We start from the raw sequence: 13,709 nt of genomic DNA on the forward strand, positions 1-13,709 counted from the left end.
GGGCTGCTGTTAAAAAAAACTGGCTCCCCCTCCTGCTGAGTGATGGGGAACCAGACCCCCACTATCAAAGGGAGAAGGTGTCACTGGCAGGGAGACACCCAGAACTGGTTTGGACAGGGGTCAGTGGCCCCCTGAACATAAAGACTTCAAAGACATACAGGGGTATAACTATGAGAGCTGAAACCCCTGAACGTTGGACTGATCAAGACTGAAAAGGATTGAAACTACTTCGTGGTCAAGAGGAACCTCTACCAAGGAAGAATAGCTGAAGAGACTGATGAGAAGGACTGACCCTTGCTGTGTATTCTGGGGCTGGCCTGCAGTTTGCTGATTTAACTAAGGAGAGGCTAAGGGACTTTGCTGTGTGCTATGTCCCCCTGCTTGAAAGGACTTTGCTGTGTGCTGTGTCCCGAAGTAACTTGTCTCCAAGGGCCCGAGGAGATCTGGCTCCCTGTTGTGGAAACTCAGGAACATCAAAGTTTGCAGGTGTGTCTCAGCGATGCTGTGTGCATGTGCTTTTTGCAGCCTAGGACCTTAGTAAGCATTGACATGGAACTGTGTGGCCGAAACCCAACAGAGTCTCAGCAACGCTTTGTGCGTGTGCAGCCTGAGACTGTGTGGGGTCCGTGGTGCTGGTTGGAAAGTGACCCATGACTGCAGTGCCCCGCAGCGTGAATCATCTTCCACGCTGCTATGTAGCTGTTTGTGGCCCGACCCATCATCGTAACAGAGGCTGCGGAAGTTGTGAGGTAATTGTGATTGTTGTTAGCAAGAGGAATCTGCCCAGGATCGTCAGCAAAGGAGAAGGCAGCGCTGTATCCTGTCCGGCTACAGCGTTGCCTTGCATCGGAGCTGCGTTGTCATCGGGAGCACCCAGCAGGATGTCCGACGAGCAGGGAGTGAGAGAGACCGAGGCAGAGCATCCCCCAGGTAAGGCTTGGACTCCGGTCAGGAGCCGCAAGCGTGTGTGGCCTGGGGAGGCGTGCAGGAGGACTACAGGTATGCTCCCATCTCTCTCCTGCTGCATCGCGTTAGACGCGCTGAGTCCACGAGTGTCCCGGACCTGCCCGGCAAGACCGGGCCGCCCTCGGAAGTTCAGGACTGTTGTCTGTCATTGGAGCCTAGTGGTGCCCATGCTAATCGCGTCGATTGGCCTGATATTATTCTTGCATTGCGAACTGCCTAGAAGCAACGATCCATATTTGGACTAAGGTAACTGCCTCACCCAACTAGAGACCCCACTTCTAACAAAGACAATATAGTGCCGTATAATATTAGAAAGTACAGACCCTAATAATTTTGAACACAATGAGCTATAGTTTAATAGCTCCCCTATAGTATACCACAACAAGAATTGTAAAAATAAATCATGAGTAGAGGAAAAATAATATTTTTAAATAAGCAATAGTAGGTAAGTTCATATCTATTAATTGTGAAGCACTATACATTGAATATGAACTATGTTATTAGCTTGAGGTCTTCTGAATAGTTAATACATTTTGATATATGATCATGTGGAAGGCACTATCACTCGTACAAAGCACAGAGGTGAAGGGTTTATTCAAGCATGCCAATTTTCTTATATTTATAATAAGGAAACATTCTTGCAACTTGTGAACAAAATATATTTGTTTTTGGCTCATTATTATTTAATAAAAATATTATACAATGCACAGCTGATAATTATTTTACAAAATCAAAAGGGCAAAGTCCCTGTCCCAATGGAATCTGCAGAAGGTAGGCAGTGCTCATTAAGACACCGCTTACCTTTTGTTCTGGCAGAGGCGGCTCCTGAGCTTTGAAAATGGTGGGTCTAAACTGTGCGCTGAATTGCAGTGAGTGAGTAAACCGCTTGAGCCTGGCCTCTTCTAGGGGAGGTTCAGAGGCTGGTGGTAATCCACGCAAACGATTTAAGCAAAAAGTAGGATAAAATTGGACATTTTAAAACACAAGTATCACACACGTTTGCTTAAAAGGCATATGCTCTGAAAGGGCACTCATTAAATAGCCAAGAATGCGCCTTTCATGGAGTGGAAGGCCAATAAAATTGACACTCGAGATAAGTTGACCCCATTTTTTTTCAGAATGTGCTGTGGGTACTCTATACATCAAAACTTGTGTCCATTATGCCAAAGTCAGTCTTTGGTCATGCCGCCACCACCTCCCCCAGTCCCACATGGGTTCCATGGGTTCGCCTTTAGGTCAATAGATATGTACAAAATGCCAGTGCCAAACTTTTGCCATTACTGCTGTCTCTATACCCTGGGTGAGCCTATTGTCAAAAATGGCCTCTAGTATGTCAGGACCAACATTTTGTGATGGTTGCCCTCATCCCAATATGGCACACTTGTCCTCCCTTTATGCCAAGAATTAGTGCCAGGGACAACATTTTGCCACGATGCCCCGATGCCAAGAATTCTCACTCATTCATTTTAAGTATGGGCGGGAAATTCGTTCCGCTCGTGGAATTTGCGAATTTTTGGCAATTTTACGATCCGCGAATTGCGCGAAATTGCCCAAAAATCCGCAATTCGCGAGTTGGCGGATTTTTTTTCTTGTTCGCGCTTCAAAAATACAATCTCGCGCGCGCGGCATTGACTTACCATGATTCTGCATTCACTAATGAGTTTTCCTCCCTGTTCGCGTTCGCTGCGAGATTTTGGTAGCTGGCCGAGCGACGCCGCGAACGCGAACAAGTCATTGCGACTCGAAACAGGAAATTGCGAACATGTCATTGTGACCCGAAACAGGAAAAAGGCATCGCGAGCAGGCTGGTTAAGTGGAAACAACATGTTTGCAGCCGTCGCGACTGCATGCGCAAGTTCGCGTTCCCAAACTGGTAAAAAAATCTCGCAAACTCAAAAAAAAATTTCGCAAGCTTGCGGAATTTGGAGGATTTTGCGAATCGCCATTATGAATTTGCGCGAATTCGAGTATCGTGAATTCGCAAATTCCGCCCGTGCTTAATTCATTTCCAGTCACTCTCATTCACATTCACTCTTGCTCTCCCTCAATTATTTTTTACCATTCACTTAAGCGCACTTGCACTTACTCTCATTTACTCATTCTCACGTATTCTCACTCTACACATTAATTTTCACTTCAGCTGTTCTCACTCGTTGTCACACACTGCCACTCATTCTCACTCCCATTCCTTCTCATTAACAATGCCTCACACTCTATCAGTCTTTACACTCGTTCCTATGCATTCTTATTCACAGCCACTTCAAGTAATGCTTCCTCTAATTCATTCCCACTCACTCTGACTCCATCATACTCACTTAATGACACTCAGTCTCACTAGTTGTCACTCACTACTTGTCGTTCAATCTTTCACTTCCTTCCACTCTCACACATATCCTCACATATACAGATACACACTGACACACGTACACATGCTGTCTCACACAAACACACTATCCACATGCATGGATACAACATAAATGAAAATGAAATTTTTTAACTTACCTCAGCTGTCTGCGAACGTCTTGTTCTGCAAATCATTCCGTTTGCGACAACAAACATGGTACCCGATTCTGCGAATCGCTCCGTTTCCTACAACAAACATGTACCCGATTCTGCGAATTGGTCCGTTTACAACGACAAACATGGGACCCGATTCTGTGAATCAGTCAGTTTGCGACAACAAACATGTACCCGATTCTGTGAATCGGTCCGTTTGCGACAACAAACTTGGTACCCGATTCTGCGAATCTCTCCTGTTGCGACAACAAACTTGTACCTGATTCTGTGAATCCGTCCGTTTGCGACAACAAACATGGACCCGATACAGCGAATCGGTCCGTTTGCTACCACAAACATGGTACCTGATTCTGTGAATCAATCCGTTTGCGATAACAACCATGGTACCCGATTCTGCGAATCGCTCCATTTCCAAAAACAAACATGTACCCAATTCTGCAAATCCGTCCGTTTGCGACAACAAACATGGTACCCGATTCTGCGAATTGGTCCGTTTGCGACCACAAACATGTACCCGATTCTGCGACTCCGTCAGTTTGCGACAACAAAGATATACCCGAATCTGTGAATCAGTCTGTTTGCGACAACAAAAATGGTTGCAACCACAAACATGGTACCTGAATCTGCGAATCGGTCCTTTCGCGACAACAAACATGGGGGCATATTATCAAGGGCCTTATCGCCGCTTAGCGGGACTTTTTCCCGCTAAAGCGGCGATAATTTCATCACCCTATTAGCAAGCTGTCGCTAACAGCAGTTAGCGACAGTTTGTAGGCGAAAGCGAGCAATTTGGGGCCCGCTTTGCATGCCAGCGATATTTATCGCTAATGACATGCAAAGTGGGCGTACCCAACCTGTTAGCGACTGAAAGCAGTCGCTAACATCGCTATGGCCTATTATCAACGATGGATTTAGGCCCAGATCCTTGTACTGGGGTGAATGTATGACATTGTTCTACATTCTGTCCATCAACTGTGTTTTTTGCAATTTTCACCCCGAGTGGGCTGGGTATGCTCAGACGTGAGTCCCAGGCTCTCCACACCACTGGAGTCAAGCTATCCAGGCTGATGAAGGCTGATAGCCAGAAACCGTTCCTTGGATGCTTGATTCCGGTCTGGGAAAGACATGGATTGGCAGGCCCGGACTGGCCATAGCGGGCACCGGGCAATCCCCCTGTGCGCCGCAAGGGTGGGGGCCGGTTTTGAGCCTCTGGGGGCCGATTTTGTTACAGGGCCGTTTTTGCAGCATAGCTGCAAAATCGGCCCTGTATCAAAATCGGCCGAAAACTGGCCCCGGCAAAGCGCACCTCCAACCCCCTCGAGTGGGGAGAGGGGGGCCGCCGAGCACTTTGCCAGGGCCGGTTTTGGTTCCCAGTCCGGCCCTGTGGATTGGTAGTTCGGACTGGACTGTTCCCATGAGGCACAGGGTCAGAGCTGATTTGCATATAGCCAGTGTCTAACCCAGGGTGGTGTGGAGTGCAAAAAAACGATGGATTTAGGCCCAGATCCTTGTACTGGGGTGAATGTATGACATTGTTCTACATTCTGTCCATCAACTGTGGTTTTTGCTATTATCAACGCAGGCACAGCGATGAAAAAATGTGCACTAAGCGCGAATATCGCCAAACACTAACGCCTGCTCAGACCACTTCTTAACCTGTACATCCAATGGGAGTTGGACATTCAGGTTAAGACCCTATTGGCATTAATGCCTGAATATCACTGGATTTCCAGCAATATTCATGCATTGAGCCACTATCGCCGGATATTTTATCGCATTTGAGATGAACGTTGCTAATAGCACGTTATCTCTGCGATAAAATCCGGCGATGTGCGACGATAAAAAAATATCGCTAAGCTCATTTAGCTATAAATATCGCTAGTTGTTGGTAATTTGCCCCATGGTTTGTACATGTGGCCCTATATGCACTTACATTTCAATATTTTTTTACCCTCAACATTCTGCCCTTGATGTCCTTGTATGTCAATACTCTTCATGACGACATTCAGTAGTGTCATCTCTTCCTCTCTCACACCATTCTGTCTCTGCCTTTTGAGCATTCGTCACCTCTTTCAGCTAATTAATTCCTTCACTCTCACATGCACACTTCTTTTTCTCTCCGTTGTTTGGCGTGTCTTCTTCCTCTCTTCTAGTCTCTCTGCTGTCCCTGGTCATCTCTTATTTATTTTTCTTTTGTCCCCACATCTCCGTCTTATTTTTCTTTAATCTGACAATCCCATGTGACGCTGAGAAACATCGCCTTTTATGCTAGCTTCTCTCAACCCAGCGACAATAAATGACTTGGAAGAAAACGGCGGTAACACTGTGTTTCCTTCTAGTGTGAGGTGAACTGCTGAATTTATTTATGGCAGCCACACGCCCCCGCTTGCTGCAATAGAAAGCCTTTCAAAAGGCTCGCGAGAGGAACCTTGTTTATCTTTTGTTCCTGCCACTGCTGCTGCTGCGACCTCCTAGGCCAGGGGTCACAATGGCAGTGCCAGGGGTCGCGGGAGGGGCGGGTTTAGTTGCGACCACTAATTAACGCCCATGCTGATTCATAAATCCTCGCAGCATTGTTTCCATACTCCGTATCTGGACGTGCGCCCACTTTTCCCAGCCTCTAGCCTGCAGGTGAAGAGCTCCGTCCCTCACCCCTCAGTCAGGCGAGCGAGCTCCCTCCTACAGCCCCCGCCCTCCTCCTCCCCACGCATTTCTATGTCTAATTATTGAGGTGAAATATTTCCAGTGACTCCCACTCGCTGGAGGGTGGGGACTGGAAACTGATCGCATCTCTCTCTTTTCTGCGTTTCCGTCAAGCCGGGGTGGTACTCAGAGGGAGCGCGGCCGCCTGCGAGCTTCCTCCAACTTTCTAGCGCTGTTCAGGTCTTCCAGGAGCTGCTCCAAAGCTGGTGGGAACTCCCAGCGCTTTCGATGTACGCTGGAACTTGCTAGATGTCCCAGAACTGCTAGAACCATCCACAGCATCCTGTCAGTCACTCTTCTTCCGATAAGTCTCAGTTTTCCGGAGCATCACAGAGGAACTTCCCAGAAGTTTTCTCGCGCCCAAGAACAATGCGGATTTTACGAGAACCTTCTAGAAAATCCAAACCTTATCCATCCTGTGTTATCGAAGAACTTTAGGAACGTCTTAAAACTACTTCTTCTAGGACGTGCAAGGCTTCTCGGAGCTTTAAAGAAACAACCGCGCTTCTCTAGATTCAAATTCCTCAAAAATTCCCAGAAGACTGGAAGAGCGTCACAGGTGTTAAAACGAGGAAGGGGCATTACTTGCTCCCAACTGAGAAATACCCGCAAGAGTCGGCCCGAAAAAGGTGTGTGGGGGTATATTATGTTATTTACATTTGCATAGCGTCAATCTTCATTGTTATGGCATCAAAGCGCCTTGTCTGTTTTGGCGAGTTTTTGGTGCGCTATTGGGTATGCTATCAATGAATAGAGAGGAGCAATCGTCGTGTTATTTAAGGTTAAAGTGCATGTTACGTCATATCGTATGCTGCTTTTTTCTACGTTGTGTGTGTGGTACGTCATCTTCGGTATTTTGTCCTTTCAGGACTAGATACAAGTTGAACATGGGCGCGCATTGATAATTGCTTTCGTTGCAGTGTATTGTTTACCTCGGAATCGGGACACGTGGTTCTAAAGCCCGGCTTCACCGCGTTCACACGCTGTGTGGTCTTTGTCCAATCTTTATTATTGCTTGCGCTTTTATAACTGACAACACTTTGAAACAATTGTGAAAAAAGCGTCTTCCTCTTAGCATTTCTTAATGATGGACCTGTGTGAGAAGGAGCGGCGGAAGAGGTGTGCAGTACAAGGTGTATTTATTTGCTACAGGATAAAGCGCCACTTGCTTCCTTCCTGCTGCTTCAAGGCGCTGCTGAATGAGCACAATGAACTGCTCATGCCGACCTAGTTCACAGAAAAGTGCTACATTCATGCTATTCTTCGTACAGCATATGCAAAATTAATGGATGCCTTCTTCACACACAGAACAGGTACAGAACATACACTTCTGGTGCAAGCTTCCCTTACACCTGGACCAGGTGCACCGAAGGCTGCACTGGTGCAATCCTTCACGCAGAGAACATATACAGCGCATGCACTTGTGGTGCACACCTCCTTTACACCTGGACCAGGTGCACCACAGGCAGCACTGGTGCAATCCTTCACGCAGAGAACAGATACAGCGCATGCACTTGTGGTGCTCACTTCCTTTACACATGGACCAAGTACACCACATGCAGCACTGGGGCAAGCCTTCACGCAGAGAACAGATACAGCGCATGCACTTGTGGTGCACACTTCCCTTACACATGGACCAAGTACACCACATGCAGCACTGGGGCAAGCCTTCACACAGACAACAGGTACAGCGCATGCACTTGTGGTGCACTCCTCCCTTACACCTGGACCAGGTGCACCACATGCAGCGCTGGGGCAAGGCTTCACACACACGGAACAGATACAGCGCATGCACTTGTGGTGCACACCTCCCTTACACATGGACCACGCACCTCACATGCAGCACTGGTGCAATCCTTCAGGCAGTAAACAGATACAGCACATGCACTTGTGGTGCATAATGACTTCACACATGGACCTGGTACACCACATGCAGCACTGGTGCAATCCTTCACACAGACAACAGGTACAGCGCATGCACTTGTGGTGCACACCTCCCTTACACCTGGACCAGGTGCACCCAAGGTAGCACTGGTGCAATCCTTCAGGCAGTGAACAGGTACAGCGCATTTACTTGTGGTGCACAATGACTTCACACATGGACCTGGTACACCACATGCAGCACTGGTGCAATCCTTCACACAGAGAACAGGTACAGCACATGCACTTGTGGTGCACAATTCCCTTACACCTGGACCAGGTGCACCACAGGCAGCACTGGTGCAATCCTTCAGGCAGTGAACAGATACAGCGCATTTACTTGTGGTGCACGATTCCTTTACACATGGACCTGGTACACCACATGCAGCACTTGTGCTATTCTTCACACAGAGATCAGATACAGCGCATGCACTTGTGCACACTTTCTTTACAAATAGACCAGGTACACCACCACATGCAGCACTGGGGCAAGCCTTCACACATGGAAACAGATACAGCGAATGCACTTGTGGTGCACGATTCCTTACACATGGACCAGGCACCTCACATGCAGCACAGGTGCAAGCCTTTTCACACAGAACATATACAGCGCATGCACTTGTGGTGCACGATTCCATTTCACCTGGACTTGGTACACTACATGCAGCATTGGGGCAAGCCTTCACACACGGAACAGATAGAGCGCATGCACTTGTGGTGCACGATTCCTTTACACATGGACTTTGTACACTACATGCAGCACTGGGGCAAGCCTTCACACACGGAACAGATACAACACATGCACTTGTGGTGCACGATTTCTTTACACGTGGACCTGGTACACTACATGCAGCATTGGGGCAAGCCTTCACACACGGAACAGATACAGCGCATGCACTTGTGGTGCACGATTCCTTTACACATGTACTTGGTACACTACATGCAGTACTGGGGCAAGCCTTCACACAGGGAACAGATACAGCGAATGCACTTGTGGTGCACAATTCCTTTACTCATGTACCTGGTACACTGCATGCAGCACTGGGGCAAGCCTTCACACACGGAACAGATACAGCGCATACACTTGTGGTGCACGATTTCTTTACATGTGGACCTGGTACACCACATGCAGCACTTGTGCTATTCTTCACACAGAGATCAGGTACAGCACATGCTCTTGTGGTGCACACTTTCCTTACAAATGGACCTGGTACACCACGTGCAGCCTGGGGCAAGCCTTCACACACAGAACAGATACAGCGCATGCACTTGTGGTGCACGATTCCTTTACTCATGGACCTGGTACACCACATGCAGCACTGGTGCAAGCCTTCACACACGGAACAGATACAGCGCATACACTTGTGGTGCACGATTTCTTTACATGTGGACCTGGTACACCACATGCAGCACTTGTGCTATTCTTCACACAGAGATCAGGTACAGCACATGCTCTTGTGGTGCACACTTTCCTTACAAATGGACCTGGTACACCACGTGCAGCCTGGGGCAAGCCTTCACACACAGAACAGATACAGCGCATGCACTTGTGGTGCACGATTCCTTTACTCATGGACCTGGTACACCACATGCAGCACTGGTGCAAGCCTTCACACACGGAACAGATACAGCGCATACACTTGTGGTGCACGATTTCTTTACATGTGGACCTGGTACACCACATGCAGCACTTGTGCTATTCTTCACACAGAGATCAGGTACAGCACATGCTCTTGTGGTGCACACTTTCCTTACAAATGGACCTGGTACACCACGTGCAGCCTGGGGCAAGCCTTCACACACAGATCAGATACAGCGCATGCACTTGTGGTGCACGATTCCTTTACTCATGGACCTGGTACACCACATGCAGCACTGGTGCAAGCCTTCACACACGGAACAGATACAGCGCATGCACTTGTGGTGCACGATTCCTTTACACATGGACTTGGTACACTACATGCAGCACTGGGGCAAGCCTTCACACACGGAACAGGTACAGCACATGCAACTCCCAACTACTACCAGCCTCTCACATGGCTGCCCAGTGCCAACCCCTCACACTGCACACCAGTGTCAGCTTGTAATAATGTCCACCCACTTTAGCTCACTATATGCGTACCACGCGTTCACTGTCTTCACGCTGCCCATTCGATCCTTGGCCTCGCTGCAGAGACTGAAAACAGAGTATCTCTCTTTGTGAACGTTCCCTGAAGAAGAGCTATGTTGTGCTGTGATGGTGGATTTAAACTCCGGAATGAAGGGCCGCTGGGAGGTGGGTGGGGGCGCGTGGCACTAATCTTCCCAGGGAACGTCTTTGTGCTGCAGCCCTCAGAGGATGTGTTTTGCTCTGTTTTGTACTCGCTATATTACCAACATAGCAGTGCATTAGCCACCTCTCGAGCTTTGTTGCCGTCAGCACACAGCTGAGCTTCAAGGAGGGCGGGGCGAAACGTTTCCGTGATTGTCGAGCAGCTTTGAGACGTGTGTGGCTGACTAATATCGTCTCATTTTAAATGGGACGGCATTTTAGATTTGAGAATATTCAAACCATTGAAGCTTATAGCGGGGGCGGGGGTGATATATTTGCAGAGGTCAGCACGCGCCCCCATCCCACAGGAGGCAAGCCCCTTCACAGAGCCAAGAACGGACCGAGGGTCGACATTCCCAGGCACACCTGTTGCAGGTATGCGCGCCCCTCGAGTCCGATAGAAGTTTCCAGCAGGTTGGAGCCGGTGACCTCCCAGTCAGAGCCCCGCGTGTTCCCACACGTTCACGGCGGCAAAGAGGCCCGCGGCATTCCCGCCATTCTTCTCAAGGCGGGCGGAATGTTACCTGGCAGTAAAAGTGGAAGGAGACAGGAATCTACAACCCGGGGGCCTCCCGTCCCCGCGGTGATGTCATAAAGCAGAGCGAGGGCTGGGTGGGTGCAGCGCCTGCTGCTGAGACCAGTACCGCGAGGTACTGAAAAGCTGCACTTCTTTACTTTGAAAGAGAGAGTTGCAGCACTTCGGAGCAGAGATTCTGAACTTTTAATGGGAGAGTACGGGCACTTCTGAGTAGCAAAAAAGGTACTCCGGGACAGTGAGTACTTGCACTTTTATATTCCATTTTTTTTTTATTTCAACATGTTTTATTTATTTTTATACAAGAACACATTCGCAAATGTGTTACAGAGTTAGCATAGGTTGTACCAAGGGTGGTGTACAGAGATTTTGTGTTACATTTGTTTACATTTTAAGTACTGGTGGAGAACTGTGTGAGATCTGAAGTAAAAGGGGGACTTATTCAGGTTTTCATTTTTGAGGTGATGCAGTGTATTTGCAGTGCTTTCGAAGCTGTAAAATAGCCGTAATATGAAATACATTATTTTGTATTAAATGCGTCTCCTGTTCAGTTAACATCTTTGAAGGTTGTTTCACAATTGGTCTTGAGGTATATTGATTATGTGTGTGTTTGTTCAGTGTTTTATGTGCATTGAGATTGCCATGCATCTTTTATTCAGAGAGGCAACAAACAGGCACTCTACAGGGTGGTGTGTGCTATTTGAGAGACTAGAAAAGAAGAACCACAACTATAATAGCACTCATTGTTTATTCCCGTGCTTTTATTGTTGTTATTATTATCTATATTACTTTGGTATTAATACTATTTAAGCCAGGGGAAAGGATTAAAGTCTACCTTTCACCACCTCAGTTTAAAATACAGGTTTCTCATCATCACTTGTAAAAACAACAGTTGATGGACAGAATGCAGAACAATGTCATACATTCACCCCCAGTACAGAGATCTGGGCCTAAATCCATCGTTTTTTTGCTCACCATGCCATTCCAGTTTGAACCCAGCCATATGCAAATCAGTCTTGACCCTGTGCCCCATGGGAACAGTTCAGCCCAAACTGCCAAGCCAGGTCCTCCCTGGACTGGAAACAAGCATCCTAGGACCGGTTGCGGGCTTTCAGCCCTCATCAGCCAGGCAAGCTTGAATCCAGTGGAAAAGTGAGCAAGGGACCCACGTCTGGGCATACCTTGCCAACTTAGGGCTTAACTACTCACCTCCTTACAAATGTGCCAATTCTTGCTGTGGATATGCAAGAAGGCTAGAATCAGGGATTTAAGTGGGATGAAAAAACTGGGGGGTAGTGGGGGTCTGTCAAAGGGGCGCGGCCGATGTAATTAAGGGCGTGGCTTAAAAACACAAAAGCTAAAATTCTGTGCTTAGAAGAGTATGTCGCCTGACTAGTATTTTGCTACTATTGTCATTGCATCCAGATATATAATATAAGGAAAATTACACATACAACAAGCCAGGGAGGACTATTGACTTTGTCAGTGGTTGTTAGCTGCTTAAGATAAATAAGCAACAACTATGGCTGTGCTGTATATAATATTGAAATTGCTTCAATCCTGAAATGACGGGAGTTTGAAAGAACTATAACGAGTCTCCTTGAAGTTACACCAAAGGCAGTGATGGGTGGTACTGCTGCAGAGTTAAGATTTTTTTCACCCTGATGGTGAGTGAAAAAATGGAGAGCCAGATAGGGACCCGTCTCAACACCTGCTTTTTAGAACTGCCGGTGATAAGCACCAGCAGGACACGGTCCATTTAAAGCCCTGGCTGGAATTCAGGATTCTGTGCAGCATCCCTACACCAAAAGCCAATGATTATGACTTTTCTCCCCTGAATGGGTATCAACACATAGATCTGAAGATATCTGGGGACAAATTTACTAAGGTCTGGTGCAACGCAAGACAAGACAACTTACTGCACTGCGTCAAATGGTCAGGGAAGGAATGTGCCATAATTACTAACAAATTGTGCATTCCTGCTCTGTCACCTTGCCCTGGAGTACTTGTGGCTGCCAAGCGCCAACACAGGCACCCTTGTCCCATGGTGTAAGGGTGCCTGCTTTACAGGCAGGATTGTTTTTCTGCATCAAGGGACTCTTCCCTGCACAAAACAATCCTTAAAGGCATTTTCCTCTCTTTCTACGTGTACTGCAGCACACTTAGAAAGATTAAATACCAAGGAGAAAAAAGCACATTTCTCCTTATTGTGCCTCACCTGGGAAGGGGTAACATTATGATACATGTCCATAAATCTGAGAATGCACCAAAACCCGTTGGCTAGTGCTTGGGAATACGGGAAACATCCTTTACAACGCAACCATTACATCGCAGTACACTTACAACGCAGTCATTACATCGCAACATCCATTACAATGCATGTCACTACAATGCAGGCATTACAACGCATGACACTACATCGCATGACACTACATCGCATGACACTACATCGCTTGACACTATATTGCATGTCACTACAACGTAGGCATTACAACGCATACCATTACAATGCATACCATTACAACGCATAGTACCCCTACACTATCCAAAATTTACCCTACTGTTGCACCCTCCATGGAGTTAGAATAGTCATTTTTACCCCTACAGTATCCAATACTAACCTGAAATACAATGTAATGGTATGCATTTTAATAGTATGCGTTGTAAAGGTATAATGCGATGTAATGGAATGCGTTGTAAAGGTAGTTTCTAAAAATGCGATGTCGTGTCATGCGATGTAATGGAGTGCGGCTGCCT

At 47.4% G+C, this 13,709-nt stretch overlaps 1 protein-coding gene across 1 annotated transcript in view; it reads left to right on the plus strand.

The window, feature by feature from the left end:
* Positions 1-6,316: 6,316 nt before the first annotated feature.
* COL20A1 (collagen type XX alpha 1 chain) overlaps positions 6,317-13,709 on the plus strand; it is a 511,940-nt gene continuing 504,547 nt past the window's right edge. The window contains exon 1 of the mRNA XM_078651638.1: positions 6,317-6,815. The gene's annotated coding sequence lies outside the window, so the exon portion shown is untranslated. The remainder of the gene's footprint in view (positions 6,816-13,709) is intronic.

This window comes from Lissotriton helveticus, chromosome 7 (assembly GCF_964261635.1).
Source record: "Lissotriton helveticus chromosome 7, aLisHel1.1, whole genome shotgun sequence".
NCBI lineage: Eukaryota > Metazoa > Chordata > Amphibia > Caudata > Salamandridae > Lissotriton > Lissotriton helveticus.